Source organism: Poromitra crassiceps (genome assembly GCF_964638095.1).
Source record: "Poromitra crassiceps genome assembly, chromosome: 5".
Classification (NCBI taxonomy): Eukaryota; Metazoa; Chordata; class Actinopteri; order Beryciformes; family Melamphaidae; genus Poromitra; species Poromitra crassiceps.
In genome coordinates this window covers 9,871,288-9,878,629 of record NC_139642.1, presented here as the reverse complement: position 1 = coordinate 9,878,629, position 7,342 = coordinate 9,871,288, and the positions used below count along the sequence as shown (strand labels likewise).

Sequence of the window (7,342 nt, the reverse complement as noted above, 5' to 3'; positions counted from 1 at the left end):
GTTCAGCAGCTTTCGTTGTTGCTCATTCTTTGATTCTAGCCTGATATCAGAGTGAATTGTTACCTCATTACACTCCATTTCCTTCTTCAGAAGCAGTCAACTCAGTGGAGTGGGAAGATCGAAGATCTGGACTCAGGCAAAGAAGCTTCCTCCTCGTACTCTTATTTTCTTTCAAACAGCCTAAATATCTCTTCAACGGCCGCAGTTAGTCGCTAGTTCACCAACGCTGTCAGGTTTTGTATTTGGTCATTAGACACTTCCATACAGTGACACAGGACGTTGTGTGGGCACTCTGGGGCCTCCTGGTCCAGACTGGGGCTCCACTCCTGCAGCTCAGGGGAAACTTCTTCTTTAATGTGACCTGGTCAACAATGATGAAACCGGACACAAAGCAAAACTCTTTTTTTGTGGGTCTTTTTATTCCCAGTCTGCCCTGAATAAGAGCAGCGTTAATTTTATAATTCAGAGAATTTGTTTGTAAATTACAGTAAATAAGAAAACAGGATTATTATCTTCTGTATGCTCAGCCTGTCCTGAAACACCTTCAAATAAACAAGTAAACTAAATCAAAACAATAGCTTCAGCTCCAAGCTGTTTGGTTGTAACGTAGTGGGCTAAGGTGCAAAGCAGCTACTCAGAGCATCACGGTAGCTCTTAGATAACTCAACTCCATATACTAGCATTTGTAGCAGTGAAAAGACAACAGTAGTGGCCTGGTTCTGAATAAAGAAAATAAAAGAAACGCAACATAAATACATTTGTTGAACCACCCACTGGTACAGTTACAATACAAAGCATTAAACAAATTATTTATCCCCAAACAACACTATGTTGTATTCATTCCAACATGAGTAACAAATAAAATGTTCAGAATCAAATCACAAACTCACTTGCACTGCAGGGTGCAGCCTGCACGCTCCTAAACACACCTGGAACTCAATAGAGCAGCTTCAATCTCCCCTCTAAATGTGGTGAAAGCGTACAAAATAAACACAGACTGTTAATACATTAAGCACAACCTGCCTTGATTCGATTTTATCACTCAAGAGTGCTTTCTCACTCACGCTGATCTGCTGTCCCGAGTTGCGCTCAGCGCGGTGGAGACCTCACACACAGGGGCACACTTGTTAACGGAATCTACATGAATCGACAGGAATACAAAATCATCCTTCATCAACCTTAGTCTGGTAACTTAATCACACTCATCTACTCACACTGATGGCAATATTTATATGTTTTGTTACCTTTTATAATGATATTTGTCCTCTTTTCCCCAGTCATTCAGTCTCCCCTTCACATTCACCGTTTGCTTCCTGATTAAGATCTCGCGTGAGTTCCGTGTTCACGGAGTTTACCCTCTAGCTGGCCTTAAAGTGACAGTGTTACACCAAATAAAAGAACAGTTCCAACAGTGCTAATTCCAAAGGCGAATCCTACCACCTTATAAACCCGAAATAAATCAAAGAAATAGTCTGTAGCCCATGGTTCACCCGGCTACATTAACGACCAACAGCTGCTGGAAATCTGGAGGTACGGCTACTCTGTGTAACCGCACTACAGGATTTAAAACAGTGTCCAGCAGCTTTCGTTGTTGAGAAGATTCTAGCCTGATATCAGAGTGAATTGTTAACTCGTCACGCTCCATTTCCTTCTTCAGAAGCAGTCAATTCAGTGGAGTGGGCAGATCGAAGGTCTGGACTCAGGCAAAGAAGCTTCCTCCTCGGGGTTCCTCTGCCTTTCCGACATGCTGCCACTCCGAACGTTAACTTCCATTATTCGGACTGGCGGTCGTTCACCTTAGAAGCCGCAATGCCGACCTTAGGTTTAGGCGTGGGGGTGGGAGAGGTTAGGTTTTGGGTTAGGGTCTGGGGGAGGTTAGGTTTAGGCATGGGGGGAGGTTAGGTTTGGCGTGGGGGGGGGCTGGGAGAGGTTAGTGAAAAACGGGGAATATAGACCCCCTTTCTGAGTGCCGATATTTCGGAGTGGCAGAACGTCGGAGTGGCAGCACGTCGGAGTGGCAGCATGTAACCTTCCTCCTCGTACTCTTATTTTCTTTCAAACAGCCAACATCTCTTCAACGGCAGCAGTTAGTCGCTAGTTCACCAACGCTGTCAGGTTTTGTATTTGGTCATTAGACATTTCCATACAATGACACGTTTTCCTCCTGAACGATTTACTGAAACGTTGTTCTTGAAAGCTCCGATAAACGTTAGCTCCATTAGCTTCACAGCTAACTAGCGTTAGCTAAACCATTCATCTGAGTCCATAAGAGAGAGGAGCTTCTCCTTCCTCTCAGTGCTAAATGAGCCTCGTCTCAAGTTTATATATTCGTGATAATATCATCCATACTGTGGTGACCCAGAGTTTGACATGTCGGTGGCGATTACGACGTTGCGTGAAGGCAGCGGACCAGCCAGTGTATAGGGGACTTCCGGTCTCGGGTGGAGAGAGAGTCTGGGAATACGAGGAAGCGGACAGGACGTGTGTGTAGCTAGGAGCTGTGTGTGTAGCTAGAAGCTATGAGTGTGAACCAGGAATAAAGACTGTACCAAGTATTGCCTCTTCTCCTCCTCACTTAATGATCCTGGGAGCGGATTATTACATTGGTGTACAGAAGTGTTAACTACGAACTTTGCCGCTCGCCTCGTGCGGTAGCATCAAAAGAGAGGAACGGAGAGACGGACTGTTGCTGCTCGCCGCGGAGGTTCCAGCCAGCTGCAAGCTAATCGGGCTGGATTTCCCTCAAGTAAGTCGGCTGGAGTGCTACAGTGGGCGGGTGAAGAGGCAGCGCGGAGAGAAGTGGAGCGGAGAAGAAGTGAAAATTAACGCCTTGGAGGATCGGCCAGGCGTGGGCGGCTAGCTGTGTCTGCTAGCTGCTGAAAGGTTAGCTGTGTCTGCTAAACTGCTGCAAGGCTAGCTGTGCGTGCTAGCTGGAGGCTAGCTGGTGTGCTAGCTGGGGGTTAGCTGGTGTGCTAACTGCTACAAACACCACGTGGAATGGCACACGTTGGTGGACCCTCGTCGTTGGACGGGGGGAGGGAGGAGCTACCGACTCCGGAGTTCAGCGCGGTACTGGCTGGCATGGAGACACGCCTGAAGCAGGAGTTCAGCGCGGTGCTTGCCGGCGTGGAGGCCCGCTTGATGCAGGAGATCAGACGGCTGTTGGAAGCGACGCCTGTCTGGGCAGAGGAGCTTATGAAATGGCTGCAGGAGGTCACGCAGCATGGAGAAAAGCGGACGGAGGAGCCGCATAGACTGTGTTGGACTTGTGGAGCACAGGGTCATCTGGCGAGGTGGTGTCACAGCATTCATTCGGGGCAAACCAGGTACGTGGAGCAACGGTACTGGGGGCGCCCGGGTGTCTGTTGGTCGTGCGGGACGTCTGGACATCTGGCCAGGGAGTGTCCGGAGGCTGTCAGAGGACAGAGGACAGCGAGAGAGGAGAGATGCGCAGGCGGCTGGCAGGTGAGACTCTGTTGGTCGTGTAAGAAGCCTGGACATTTGGCCAGGAACTGCACTGAGTCTGTGGAGGACGAAGGAGGGACACAGGCTGAAGAGAACGTTATTAGAGTCAGGGGACTGACGATTGTGTCTCCAGAGGAGAATGTGTGCAGCCGGGGGGAAGAGGTCATTCAGGTCAGGAGAGTGTGGACTGCGTGTCCAGATGGACGGGTGTTGCTAATGCCGGAGGAGCCTAGCTGCTCTGCAACCCCCACGGTAGAGGACATCATCTGCAACGCTGTTACAGTCGGGAGAGCAACGCTCCTGTCTCCGGGTGAGCGAGAGGGGTCAACGCCGGAGGAACCAGCCCAACCTGACTGCTCCACACCCCCCACAATTGCGGTGCAGGAAGCCGAGGTGGAGATCGCTGACGGTTGTGTTCCCCCCACTGACCTGAACACGCTGCCCCCTGGGGGAGGGGGACGGGAGGACGAGCGCGTGCAAGAGGCGGAGGAAGAGGAGTACTGTGAAGATGGGGACCTGACAGACGAGGACATAGACCACATCATGGATGTCGACGAGGAGGAGTGGAAACGCAGACAGATGGAGGACGCGGAGATCAGTCCGGTGTACGGGTGGGTAGCGGCCGGACACCCGGCCCCCTGTGGAGGAGATTCACACGTGTTCCGGTGCCACGAAGGGACTGTGGAACCTGTTTTCGGACCTGCGTCTGGATGGAGATGGGATGTTGGAGAAGAAAGGGGGCCAAGGGGAAAGGGGGTTCCAGAGGGTTGTACCCAGCTACCTGCTACGGGGGACGCACGGGGGCTGCGGCTGGAAGGGTCATTTCGGGCCTGAAGTGACACTCCTGCCGGGTTCGTGAACTTTACTACTGGGGCAAACACAAGGAGGATGTGCGGGACTGCTGCCTTCGTTGTGTTGACTGCAGAGTGCTTCAGATGGGACAGAAGCTTTGAAAAGGGGGATGGAAATGGTGGTGGTTAAATTAGAGTGGGAAATCAATGAAAGTGTGGACCCAAGCAGCTCAAAAGGCAAAAGTATTCAAATGGAAAAACGGTGGAGCTACTAGGAGTATTTTTATATAGCAATATTTAATGCGAAGTAATATATCTGTGTACAGGCAGTTACAAATCAGAATATATCTTCAAAGTTATACGGGCAGACAAAACGCAACGCGTTTCAACCACGTAGGTCTTCCTCAGGCAATGTTAGCTGGGCGTCGGCCGCCGCACCTGCGTATATAAAGCAAAATACGTGGCAACAGTCAGTTGGGATGACGTATGGTGGGCAGTGCTATGACATCACAGTATAGGATGGGCCTTGTTAAAGCGACGGAGAATAGCAACAACATACACAAGTAATAATAATAAATACACAATAATGGTTACAGCAGAAGACAACAGTCTATAGGATATAGGCTATAAGTTATAGGCTAGGGAGGAATAGGCTAGGGAGGAAAAAGGGGGGAAAAAAGGGGGGGGGGGGGGAGAAGAGAGGGAGGGGGAGGAGGGGGAGGGGGGACAGCTGAACACCACATACAGGGCCCGGATAACAATATCATGACTGAATGCAACACAGTTAAATAAAACACGCCAGGTCAAGGTCCTCATTAAGTCCATGCGGGCTGACAGTGTTGAGTGAATGGATCCAGCGTGCTTCACGCTGTAATAGATTCCTATCCAGGTCCCCGCCCCTTGGGTGCGGTTTCACCAAGTCAAGTGCCCAGAACCGGAGATCAGAATCAGCGTGATTATGCTGTACAAAATGTTCAACCAACGGGGCTTTCATGTCTCTGCGACGAATGGCACTCTTATGTTCCGTTACGCGTGTGCGTAACGGACGAATAGTCTTGCCAATGTACCACCGTGGGCAGGGACAGGAGATAGCATACACTACCCCCTGCGATGCGCAGGTGGTGAGGTGCTTGAGGTCGATGGTAACTCCATTTGGGAACGAGAGGGATTTTGTTTTGTTAGTTTGGGGGCAACAAGAGCAGTGTCCACACGGAAAATGGCCTATAGGGGGAGGACGGGAATCGATGGTGGGTTGTGTGGAGATGGGGGTGTGAAACGTTTTGACCAGGCTGTCCCTGATGTTCTGGTTCCTGGTGAAGGCTATCCTGGGTGGTGTGGTGAAGCTTTCATGTACTTGTAACACTCTCCAATGTTTTAACAAGCAGCGTTTAATTTTATTGGCTAGGGGAGAGTACTGGAGGGTGGCTGTGACTCTGGGTGGGGTAGGGTCCGGTATCTTGGGTTGTAGCAGGATATCCCTATGTGAGTATAGAGCGCGTTTATACGCATGGGAGATGGGTCTCCGCCCATACCCTCTCTCCTGGAATCTGAGACGCATCTGGGTGGCCTTATCGACAAAGTCACGTTTGTCACTGCATAATCTGCGAAGGCGCATAAATTGTCCCGTGGGCAGATTATCCTTGAGATGAGAGGGGTGATAACTAGTGGCGTGGAGGAGGGTGTTCCTGTCTGTGGGCTTACGATAGATGGATGAGTGTAGTTTATTGTTGTGTTTGTAAACAGAGACGTCCAAGAAATTGATCCGGTCGGGGTGATGGTCTATGGTGAAGCGGAGGTGGGGGTTCCAGGTGTTGAGCAGGGTATGAAATTCTAACAGTGATGTGGATGAGCCATGCCAGATCAGGAAGACGTCATCGATATATCTGCGCCACTTCTTCAGGAGCCTCTGCATCATCGGCCTCTTTTTTAGGCCAAGGCCGCTCTACACAGAGAGGACGGCCCAAACGGGGCTCCTCCAGGCGTGCGGCCCAGCCTCCCCTACAGGACTGGGACGGGGAGTCCCAGTTCCAGCAGCCCCGATACTACACCAGGAGCTCTCACAACCCATACCAGTGATTAACTTGTCCAGTAAGTCCCTCTCACAGCCACATCTAGACCTGCTCTCTAAAGGACTGTCATTTGTCCCCACTGCCAAGTATCAGCCTTTCAATACCAGAATCAATCTACACAAATTCATCCGTAAACTTAGGCTCAGATTATACTTTAGGCACCTTAACAGCACTGACAGCACCCCCCCAGCCCTTGCACCCCCCTCCTCCTTTATACCACCCGGCATTATAGACTCTGCCATAGACACGTATAGCAAGCTCGTCCATCAGGATATCTCGACTCTCGAACAGAGCATCCCCCTTGTCAGGCAGAACCTATCTCGCAGGGAAAGAGCAGCCCTCACAGAACTACAACGTGACAACTCGATAGTGATCCGACCTGCTGATAAAGGCGGAGCGGTTGTCATTCAGAACCTTTCTGACTACACTGCGGAAGCTATGCGTCAGCTCTCTGATCCTATTACATATAAACAATGCAGCAGTGATCCAGGGCCTCGCACCCGAGCCATCATCAAATCTGTCATAGACAATGCACTTCAGGCTGGCTATATCACCAAACGTGACCACAGGTTCCTGTTACGTAAACACCACAGGACCCCAGCTCTGTATCTGCTCCCCAAAATTCATAAAAACAAGACCCCTCCTCCTGGCCGCCCGATCGTCTCAGGAAATGAGTCTCTACTTGAGCCCCTATCTAAATTTGTTGACCACCATATACAGCCTTTTGTCCACAGACTACCAGCATATATCCGGGACTCAGCAGATTTCCTCTGCATCATAGACCAACTAGACATAGATGTGTCATCTGTCATACTGGCCACCATGGACATCGAATCATTATATACCAACATCCCACAACAGGGGGCAATAGAGATCATCAAACACACACTGACCGGGAGAACTACAGATACCCCCCCCAATGAACTCATAGCCTCTCTGGCTGAGATTAGCCTTGTTCACAACTACTTCGTGTTCAACGGGGACTATTATCTTCAGACCTCGGGGGTCGCTATGGGC

The 7,342-nt window shown here is 50.4% G+C and overlaps 1 long non-coding RNA gene across 1 annotated transcript; it reads right to left on the bottom strand.

Annotated features, from left to right (window-relative positions):
* Positions 1–274: 274 nt before the first annotated feature.
* Positions 275–1,322, bottom strand: LOC310777171. The gene is made up of 4 exons (XR_014552732.1): positions 1,245–1,322; positions 1,065–1,137; positions 891–962; positions 275–361 (listed from the first exon to the last, which is right to left on the bottom strand). It is a non-coding gene; the product is annotated as an uncharacterized lncRNA (long non-coding RNA).
* Between the last annotated feature and the right edge of the window lie 6,020 nt (positions 1,323–7,342).